Source organism: Jaculus jaculus, chromosome 8 (genome assembly GCF_020740685.1).
Source record: "Jaculus jaculus isolate mJacJac1 chromosome 8, mJacJac1.mat.Y.cur, whole genome shotgun sequence".
In the NCBI taxonomy this organism is placed as follows: domain Eukaryota; kingdom Metazoa; phylum Chordata; class Mammalia; order Rodentia; family Dipodidae; genus Jaculus; species Jaculus jaculus.
In genome coordinates this window covers 116,681,346-116,692,600 of record NC_059109.1, presented here as the reverse complement: position 1 = coordinate 116,692,600, position 11,255 = coordinate 116,681,346, and the positions used below count along the sequence as shown (strand labels likewise).

Sequence of the window (11,255 nt, the reverse complement as noted above, 5' to 3'; positions counted from 1 at the left end):
CAGAGTGAGACCCTACCTCGAAAAACCAAAAAATAAAAAAAGTTAGCCTTGTTCTATGGGTTATAGAATAAAAAAAGGCAAGGTGTGACGTGAAAGACCAGTTAGACTACTACAGTAGTCAAGGTAAGAATGATAGCTGGTGCTAGGTGCTAATAGTGGATGCGTGGAGTGTTGCTTATGATGTCTGCATCATAGGCATATAACCTATGTATTAAAACCCAACTCTGAGCCGGTTGTGGTGGTGCACACCTTTAATCTCATTACTGGGAAGGCTAAAGTAGGAGGATCGCTTATCGCAGTGAGTTCGAGGCCAGCCTGAGACTATATTGTGAATTCCAGGTCAGCCTTGGCTATAGAGTGAGACTCTGCCTGAAAAAGAAAGAAAGAAAGCCTATGTCTGCCAGTTGTTAAAATGATGTATGGAGGACCAGGATCCCTTAGACTCATTCCTATTTCTGGAGTTCGTGTTCTTAAAACATTTACTGAGCCAAGCACGAGTTTATCTTGCATGTGGCTCTGAGCATCGTTAAAAGCATTTAACCATGAGGAAGAGATAGGTGGCTGGGCAGACTGAAGACTCCATATCCCTTCCAGGTCGCTGTGGATCTGAGTCTTCTCTGTAAAGACTCATTCGCGGGGGGGGGGGGGAAACGGGACGGGACTCCAAAAACTACACCCAAGATGGCGCTATTGGCCTCTTCCCACTCAGCCACCATCTTGTTTTGTAGTTCCCGAGGCAAGCGGGCGCTTGACGCACGCGCAGCCCTTCCGCCCGCGGCGCGCACGCGCGGCCCGGCGCCTCCCCCGCCCCTCGTAGCTTCCAGCGCCGCCACCGCCGCCGCTGGCTGACCGCGCTCGCGCCTCAGGTGAGTGAGGGAGCGCCTCGGCTCCGCGGGGCGGAGGGCGCGCGGCGCGGCTTGCCGTGCGGGGCTGTCGCTTCTCGCCGGGCGCTCCGGGCCCGGGGCCTGCGCTGTCAGCCTGCTCCGAGCCCCCGGGCACCTCGCGGCCACAGCCCCGGCCTCCCTCGGCCCCTCCCCGCGGTCGGCCGGAGGGGGGTTGGTGTGTGTGGGGGGCACAGCGTGCGCGCCGCCGGGGTCGAGCCCCCCTGTCCGACGTCTCCACCCGCTGTCGCAGGTCCCCGAGCGGCGTCCACCCCGTCTTCCTAACTCCGCCCGCGGGCGGCCGTCCGCCCGCCGCGCCGCCCCACATCCCGGAGCAGTGTAGGCAGAGGGGCCTGGGGCTCGCCTTTCACTTCGCGGCCGTGGAAACTGAGCCACCGGGCGGTGAAGTGCCGCGTTCCCCAAGGTCACGGACGGGGCTGACAAGTGGCACGGCGGGCTCTCCAGTCTGCCAGGGGCTCAGGGCTAGTGCTGCTGGGATTTGATCTCGTATCTTTAAAAACGACAAAAAAAAATTATTTAAAAAAATACACTTGTCATCCCTAGAGTTGCTCTTAGGCGTCGTGAAAGTGTGCTGCAAAAAAAAAACTGTCTTCTTGTCGGAGTACAGTTAAGATGCTGCTGTGGTCACAATAGCGGTATTAATACGAGCTGAGTTCTCATCCGGCTTTTGCTAGGTGCCAGGGATCTTGTCAAACCTGTGAAGATGTCACTTTGTACCTGGGTGCGTCCCAGTCCGGTCGCCCTTCCTTTACTTCCAGCCTTCTCCTCCCCCCCCCACCAGCTCCCTTCCCTGTCACAGGTAGACTTGGGGGGTATGGATTAAGCAGGCAAGCGCCCCCCCTGGCAGTTTACTGGCGGAACAGAGTAATCCTTGCCTGCTTGAATTCACTCCCCCCCAACACCCCAAGGTATAATTAGCCTTCCTTTCCTACTGCTAGGAAAGCTGGGCTGGCTGGACTTGGACTTGGAGGTGACAGAGCAGATTGAATTTAGCACTCAACTCATTTGGGTACTTTCTAGCTCTGGTCCAGTGCTGATCTTGAACACCTCCATGCTTAAGATAAAAAGAGAAAGCATTGACACAGTGGCACTGAGTCGAACATGCCTTCTTTGTGTCCCAAATGAACAGCTATAAAGATAAGTGAATTTTTGCCCCCAAATAACTTGCTCAGACTGTCTTTTTCTCCTTAGCAAATCTTCCTCCACACTTTAAAGGCTCTCCTAAATAACCACTTTTCCTGTGGAAGTCTTCCTTGCATCATTTTCCCAATTACAACAGGCTAGAGGCCTACTTACCCCTAGGGCTATTATCCCCAGGTTAAGGACCATCTTTACAGCCCCAAATGCCTGGCTTTTAGTATGCAGTGAATTTCCACTCTTTCTTTTCAGTCCTCAAAGGATGATGTTCTCTTTCTGCCCTTCTTTTTGTCCTCTTGCTCTTCACTTTCTTTTTGCTGCCCCTCCCTTTAGATTTACCTTCTGATTATCATCCACTGTTCAGATGCCTCAGTCCACCCTGTTGTTTCTGAAAATTTGCAGATAATGATCTTACATCTAGAAGCCTCCCAACAGCAGAGTTGGTATATGCTGCTTTAACCTACATGGAGGATATTTAAAATTCTGTATCAGCCGGGCGTGGTGGCGCACGCCTTTAATCCCAGCACTTGGGAGGCAGAGGTAGGAGGATCGCTGTGAGTTCGAGGCCACCCTGAGACTCCATAGTGAATTCCAGGTCAGCCTGGGCTAGAGTGAAACCTTACCTCGAAAAACAAAAAATAAAAAAAAAATTCTGTATCAGAATGAGTTGACTTGAGCTCAGGGTATATAGCTTAGTGGTAGAATCTGTGCTTAGCTTATGTCAAGCTCTGGGTTTGATCTCCAGCCTTCCCCCCAGAGTGATATATCTTTTTTTTTTAAAAAAAAATTTAGAGAATACTTAGTTTTTCTAATCAAGCCCGTGTAGATAAGACCTTATGTATTTACTACAGTGTGTTAACCCTGTACAAATGGGAAAAAAATAAATATTTCTAGAATATATTTTATTATTATTATCATTTGTTTTTCGAGGTAGGGTATTATTCTAGCTCAGGCTGACCTGGAATTCACTATGTAGTCTTTGGGTGGCCTTGAACTCGTGGTGATCCTCCTACCTCTACCTCCTGAGTGTTGAGATTAAAGGCGTGCACCACCTCACCTGGCTGTTTTTTGTTATCATTGTTTTTTAATGTGTGTGGGCACGTTTGTGTAGGTATGCCTGTCAAGGGCAAAGGTTGACATCAAGGGTCTTCCTTAGTTACTCTCTACCTTATTTACTGAGGTATAGTCTTATTTGATCTTGCCAATTCAGCTAGTCTCAGTAGCCAGCTTGCCTTGGAGATTCCCTGACTGTGCCTCCTGAATGTTGGGGTTATGCAGGTCTCTGTGCCCACTTGGAACTCAGATCTTCCTGCTTGCGCAGCAAGTGCTTTACCCACTGAGCCATCTCCCTGGCCCTAGTAATATATTTTTTTGAATTTACCTGTAGTGAGAGGAATGGTATAGTTGACTCAAAATTCAGTGATGGAAAAAAAAACATTCCATGGTGTTTCTGATAATGCTTGACATATTATCAGTCCTAAGTAAATATTTATTGTTGATGGCTGAAGGGGGGAGGTGCACTTTGAAGGCAAAATAGCTTCCTTGCATGCTCAGTTAAATTCCATATAAACATTAATTATAGCACCAAGCACACTATGCTATTAAACCTAATTCAGAACCATATAATATGGAGCCATTGTTATCCCTGACTCTGTGTGGAAGTGCTTTCAGCCTTTATCCTAGAGACTTTATAGTCAATACAGCCGATTAAATTTAATTTTGTAAGTAAGGTGGTGGCTTCCCTCCGGCTTTGGCTACATAATTTGAGCAATCCCTTTATCACCTAATGCCCATGGTCTACAGTCTGGGTTTTTGAATTATCAAGAATAAATTCTGATATAGACATCTTTATACTTGATTTTGTTATTTAAAGTTTTTTGTTATGTATTTTTGTGGTGTCTGTAAGGAAGATGATGTTGTAGGTTTTAGTGTAATAGCTCTCATTTTGGGGGGGAGCTATTAGTATGATGGCTTGCAATTTTATAAATCCAGTGAAGTAGGGTAAGGAAAACTGTGTCTAAGCCATAAATATACTATGAAATTGCTTCCTAATTCTAATAATAATTTAAGATTTGAAATCATGTCAACTTTCCTTTAATTCATAATTGTCATGTGGTAGTCTCTCCAGAAATATTTGCTTTCAAATTGTTTATTAGAAATGATATATTTTTAATTTTTAAAAAATTTATTAGAGATGAGAGAGAGAATGGTTGTGCCAGGGCCTCTAGCCACTGAAAACGAACTCAATTCACATGTGCCACCTTGTGCATCAGGCTTACATGGGTACTGGGGAATGGGACCTGGGTCCTTAGACTTACTTTGCAGGCAAAAAATGCCTTAACCACTAAGCCATCTCTCCAGCCCTTGGATGGTTTTCAAAATAGTGAGAACTTAGCTCCAGAGCCATTATACATTAATCTGTAATACATGGTAGAGCAGAGAGAAAAGAGAGATCAGGTTATTGTCAAACAACTCTTGAGAGCAGAACTGTTCCTACCATTCTTTCCCAAACCCCAGGCAAGGTCTCACTCTAACAAGGCTGACTCAAACTCACAGCAATCCTCCCACCTCTGCCTTTTGAATGAGTTTGAGGCCAGCTTGGAAGTACAGAGTGAATTCCATGTCAGCTTGGGCTACAGTGAGACCCTGCCTTGAAAACACACACACATACTTCATTTATTTTTTATTTTTTTTATTTTTTGGTACTTTTATTTATTTGAGAGCGACAGAGTGAGAAAGAGGCAGATAGAAAGAGAGAATGGGCACGCCAGGGCCTCTATCCACTGCAAATGAGCTCCAGAAGCGTGCGCCCCCTTGTACATCTGGTTAACGTGGGTCCTGGGGAATTGAGCCTTGAACCGGGGTCCTTAGGCTTCACAGGCAAGCAATTAACCGCTAAGCCATCTCTCCAGCCCATACTTCATTTATTTTTGACAGTGTCATACATGTACATAATATATTTTGATCTTATTCATCCCCATTACTCTCTTGTTCCTTCAACTTGTTTTTATGCTTTTTGTGTGTGAGCAGTGTGTTTGTGTATGTGTGTATGTTCATGTGTTTGAGTGCGGGTGTATGTGTGTCATGGCACACATGTGGGAGTCATTGGGCAACCTTGGGTGTTAGTCCTTGCTTTCCACCTTGTTTGAAGCAGGGTCTCTTGTTCACTGCTGCATATGCTAGACTGCCTGGTCTCCCAGGGTTCTGGGGATTCTCCTGTCTCTGTCTCTCGGCTTGTCACAGGTATGCTGGACCTGTGCTACCACTGCTGCCTTTATGGAATAATAGGTCCTGGGGATCTGAACCCAGGTCCTCACACTTGCGTGGCAATCATTTTCCATCTCCCCAGCCCTTCTTCAGCTTTTGAAGATGCTGCTGCTTTTAAGTCATAGTGTTGAGATGGTTTTAGCAAGAGTGTTGACTAAAATGTTACATGGGTGATTAGACATTCCACAAGGTATAGATTGCTTTTTCAGTACCTCCACATCGGTCTGGTCTTTCCTATTAAAGTAATAATAGTATCCAAACTTTATTCTTTTTATATATATATATATACTTTATTCTTTTAATATATATTATATATTTATTATATAATGTATATATTATATAATTTTATTTTTTATTTTATTTTTTTGGTTTTTTGAGGTAGGGTCTCACTCTAGCCCAGGCTGACCTGGAATTCACTATGGAGTCTCAGGGTGGCGTGGAACTAATGGCAATCCTCCTACCTCTGCCTCCCAAATGCTGGGATTAAAGGCGTGCACCACCACACCTGGCTGTATATATATATTATTGATAACTTCTATACTTATAGACAACAAACCATGGCAAACTTTATTTTTTATATTTATTTTATTTATTTGTTTGAGAGAGAGGTAGATAAAGAGAATGGGTGCTCCAGGGCTTCTAGCCACTGCAAACAAATTCTAGACATGCGCCACCTTGTATATCTGGCTTACGTGGGTACTGGGGAATCAAACCTAGGTCCTTAGGTTTCACAGGCAAGTACCTTAACCATTAAGCCATCTCTCCAGCCCAGTACCCAAACTTTATATGGTACTTTTCAGTTTTTAAATTTCTTTTATCATTAAGTTCTTCAGAAGTCAAACCTGAAAAAAATATGTAAAAGAATTGTTCAGTGGCATCAAGCAGGAAAGTTAATAGATGTAGATCAAATTGCTCTGCTGCTTGCTACTTAGGGGCCTTTGGCAAATTGCAAATTTAGTTCAGTTTCTTATCTGTTAGAGGGGGAGGATTCCAGAGAGCCGCTTATAAATGTGCCGGGAAGTACCATAAATAATGAATGGATAAATTGTTCATCATGGTACCTGGCATAGTGTAAGCTAGTGTGGAGTACTGCGTTTTAGGGCTCTTGTTTGTCCCTTACCTCATTCAGACTATAGTAAGGAACAAACTGTTTCCAGGGATTCTGCTTTACAGCTGGTAGGAACTCAGAGCTCGTCCAAGAGCTTGTACCATCATCTTGCCAGCAGTAGCTTTCCTAGTGTCCTGAGCTGCATCCTTCAGGAGTGGAAGGTGGCTGGTTGTGCTTCTGCTGATAGTTACCTTAGTGTGACCCTTGTGTGTGAGAACTTTGGTTGGTTGGGTGTCTGGAATTAACAAGGAGACCCCACTATGGGAATTGCTTTGTTCTGCCAGTTATCTGTACCCGATCCCTAGAATGAACAGAATGAACTCAGACTCCCATTTGGTGCTCTCTGCAAATCTCTTTCCCACCTGCTGCCAGAACCCAGGCAGGGTGGGAGGTGGGGGATGGAGCTCAGTTGAAGAGCAAGTGCTGCCTAGCATGCAAGAAGCCAAAGGCCAGGTTCAGTCACCAGCCCCTTGGGAAGTGGAGGTAGGAGGATCCAGAAGTTCAAGGTCATCCTCAGCCATACAATGAGACTGTCTCAAAAAACAAACAAAAGAAAAGAAAAAAACCAGGGGGCCTATTGTAAGTGGTGTGGTTGGCTCTTGCCCAGGGTCAGGAGGAGCTGAGGTATTTCCTGTCAGAATAATTATCAGTGAGTATGCCTCATCAGCTGCCTTTGCCATCTTCCTTGTTTATTATGTAGGTAGGGGATCATATCTGAGACTATTCTTGTAAAAAGAAACCCAGATTTTCTGTTATGCAGGGAAAAATCTGAACCAGCTGGTTTTTAAAAAAAAGACTTCCTTTCTCCTGTGGAGCTAGGTAGTTTGTTTTGTTTATCTTGATTCCTGGGCAGTCTCTTGAGGGCCTTTGCTTTCTTAAAGCCCCCAGGAGACTGCACTGGAAACCAACATCCATTGCCCTAGACACTTGAGGGGAGGCTTAAGTCAATAGTTTTATGATTAGATTAATTCAGGCTTTAACTCTGACAAATTTAAGAGCCAAGTCATCAGGTAATTGTGCTTCTTACAGATGAAAGTATGGAATCTAGCCCAGTCTTCTGGAATGTCTTTCAGAGTCTGGGCTAGGAATCCACATGCTCATCTTTGCTCCATATTCAGCCAGCTGTGTGAATTTAGACAAATCATTTAAAATTTTCTGTTTCTTTCCTTGATGGAACTTGAGGACATTTCTCTAGAACAGTGGTTCTTAGCCCATGCTGCGTTAAAGATGCAAAGCTGGATTTACCTGTGAAGCTGTGAAAATACCTGTGCTCTGCTACAACCACTAGAATTGGATCTTGGTGGGGGCTGGGTACCAATGCTTTTTAAAATACATTTTATTTATTTATTTCAGAGAGAGAAAGAGGCAGAGAGAGAGAGGGAGAGATTGGGTACGCCAGGGCCTCCAGCCATTGCAAATGAACTCCAGATGCGTGCACCCCTTGTGCATCTGGCTTACATGGGTCTTGGAGAATTGAACCGGGATTCTTTGGCTTTGCAGGTAAATACCTTAACCACTAAGCCATCTCTCCAGCCCATATTTTTTTATATATTAAAAAAAAATACAGCTGGGCGTGGTGGCGCACGCCTTTAATCCCAGCACTCGGGAGGCAGAGGTGGGAGGATTGTGAGTTCGAAGCCACCCTGAGACTCCATAGTGAATTCCAGGTCAGCCTGGGCTACAGTGAGACCCTACCTCAAAAAAAAAAAAAAAAAAAATACAGTGCCGGGCCTGGTAGCACACACCTTTAATCCCAGCAGTCGGGAGGCAGAGGTAGGAGGATTTCCATGAGTTCGAGATCACCCTGAGACTACATAGTGAATACCAGGTTAGCCTGGGCTAGAGCGAGACCCTACCTTGAAAAACCAAAAAAAAAAAAAAAAAAACAAGCCTGGGATGGTGGTACCTGCCTTTTATCCCAGCACCTGGGAAGCAGAGGTAGGAGGATTGCTGTAAGTTTGAGGTCACCCTGAGACTACATAGTGAACTCCCAGTCAGCCTGGGCTAGAGTGAGACCCTACCTTGAAAAATTAAAAAAAGAAAAAAATATTTTTTTTAATTGGGCTGGAAAGATGAATTAGTGATTAAGGCACTTGCTTATGAAGGCTAAGGACCCAAGTTCAATTCCCCAGTACCCATGTAAGACAGATGCACAAAGTGACGCATGAATCTGGAGTCCATTTGCAGTAGCTAGAGGCCCTAGCATGCCAATTCTCTTTCTCTCCCCTTCTTTCTGTCTTTCTTAACACTGTTCTTTCTGTCTCTTTTTAAAAAATATTTTACTTATTTTTAAGAGAGGAGAGAGAGAATGGGTGTGCCAGGTCATCTAGCCACTGCAAACAACTCCAGATGCATGCACCCCCTTGTGCATCTGGCTTACATGGGTCCTGGGTAATCGAACCTGGGTTCTTTGGCTTTGCAGGCAAGAGCCTTAACTGCTAAGCCATCTCTCCAGCCCCAACTCTTGTCTCTTGCATTTAAAATAAAAAAGAAGGTCACGAGCTAGAGAGAGATGGCTTAGCTGTTAAGATAGTTGCCTGCAAAGCCAAAGGACCCAGGTTTGATTCCCCAGGACCCACATTTGCCAGATGCACAAGGTGGCACATGCATCTGGAATTTGTTTGCAGCGGCTGGAGGCCCTGGTATACCCATTCATTCTCTCTCTCTCTGTTCTTCTCTCTCTCTCAAATAAAGCATAAAGAAAGAAAAAAGACTAGCCTATTGGGCTTGCCTCAAAAGAAAATTAAAAATATTTATATTTACTTACAAGAGAAGAGCAGGAAGAAGGGATGGAGTGAGAGAGAGAGAGAGAGAATGAGAGTGTGTGTGTGTGTATGCATGCCAGGGATTCTTGCCACTGCAAACTCCAGACACATGCACCACTTTGTGTGTCTGGCTTTAGTTGGGTACTGGGGAATTGAACCAAGGCCAGCAGGCTTTGTAGATAATTGCCTTTAATTGCTGAGCCATGTCCTCAGCCACACTGATTCCCCCCCCCCCCCCCGAGGTAGGGTCTCATTCTCTCTCCGGCTCACCTGGAATTCACTATGTAGTCTCAGGGTGGCCTCGAACTCATAGTGATCCTCCTAGTGCTGGGATTAAAGGCGTGCACCACCATGCCTGCTCTGGTTTTGTTTTTTAAAGCTCTCACATCTTCAGTGTAGCTAGGATAATTTTTAGACAAGATGAGCACGTTTTAAACAATTGAAAAACTTAAGCTCTGAGTCATTCTTCTCAGAAACCATCAGTGGTTGTCCCATAGTAAAATTTGGTTAGGTGCCCTGTGCTCTGACCCAGCCTCCTTTACAACTTGTCTCCTCTCCCACCCATGTTACTTACTTGCTTGCTTTCTTCGTTCTTTTTTAATGTTTTATTATTTAGTTTAGAGAGAGAGAATGGGCACATCAGGGCCAACAGCCACTGTAAATGGAACTCCAGATGAATATGCCACCTTGTGCACCTGGCTTATAAGGGTACTGGGGAATCAAATGTGGGTTCACAGGCAAGCTCCTTAACTGCTGAGCCGTCTCTCCCATCCAGTTTTTTTGTTCTTAAAAAAATTGTTTATTTATTTGCAAGCAGAGAGAGAAAGTGAGAGAGTGGGTGTGCTAGGGCCTTCAGCCATTGCAAATGAACTGCAGACGCATGTGTCACCTTGTGCATCTGGCTTATGTGGGTCCTGGGGAATTGAACTGAGGTCCTTTGGTTTTGCAGGCAAGCGCCTTAACCACTGAGCAATCTCTCCAGCCCCATTGGTGTGTGTGTGTTCTGGATGTATTATGTACATTTATTTTTTTCCCCACCCTGGCATCCTCACTTGGGATATCACTTGTCTCTTCCAACTATTCCAAACATATCCCTTCAGGGTCCATCATTCTATCTCCTTTGGGAATCTTCTAAACGTTATAGTCCTTAGTTATCTTACTTCTGCTCTGGAGAAGCTTGCTATATTTATTTACTTATATATTTATGAGAGAGAGAAATTAAACCCCAGACCCATGTGCCAGCTTGTGCATCTGGTTTACATGGGTACTGGGGAGTCAACCTGGATCTTTTGGCTTTGTAGACAAGCACCTTATCCACCGAGCTATCTCTTCATCCCATGGGGAAGCTTCTTTTATCACTGCTACTATGTTACAAAAATTAGATGTGTTAGTGTAAGAACTCAGGCAACCTTTTTTGTTCTTGGTAAGTTGGGACACATGGAACTACCACTAGTGTGATTTGACTACTCATATAACATCATGTGTCATATTTTGCCTTATCTTCTATTGACAACAGGAACCCTTTGCTCTTACAAAGTGGAACATTATCCAGCAGACTGTGGCCTTTCTCATTTGACCTTCAAGTTATCCTCTCTTACTCAAATTCTTTTTTTTTCTCTTTTAAATATTTATGTATTATTTTTTCTCAATTTTTATTAACCTTTTCCATGATTATAAAAAATATCCCATGGTAATACCCTTCCCCCCACTTTTCCGTTTGAAATTCCATTCTCCATCATATCCCCTCCCCATCAATCAGTCTGTCTTTTATTTTGATGTCATGATCTTTTCCTCTTCTTTTTTAAAATTATTTATTTATTTGAGAGAGAGAGATATATACAGAAATAGGCAGGTAGAGAGAGAGAGAGAATGGGCACACCAGGGCCTCCAGCCACTGCAAAGAACTCCAGACGCTTGCGCCCCCTTGTGCATCTGTCTTCTGCATGGGTCCTGGGAAGTTGAACTTGGGTCTATTGGCTTTGCAGGCAAGCGCCTTAACCGCTAAGCCATCTCTCCAGCCCCTTTTTCCTCTTCTTATGATGGTCTTGTGTAGGTAGTGTCAGGCACCATGAGGTC

The 11,255-nt window shown here is 44.6% G+C and overlaps 1 protein-coding gene across 2 annotated transcripts in view; it reads left to right on the top strand.

Moving 5' to 3' along the window:
• The first annotated feature begins 793 nt into the window (after window positions 1-793).
• LOC101598719 (protein NDRG3) overlaps window positions 794-11,255 on the top strand; it is a 117,840-nt gene continuing 107,378 nt past the window's right edge. For both annotated transcript variants that reach the window (XM_045156016.1, XM_045156015.1), the window contains exon 1: window positions 794-866. The gene's annotated coding sequence lies outside the window, so the exon portion shown is untranslated. The remainder of the gene's footprint in view (window positions 867-11,255) is intronic.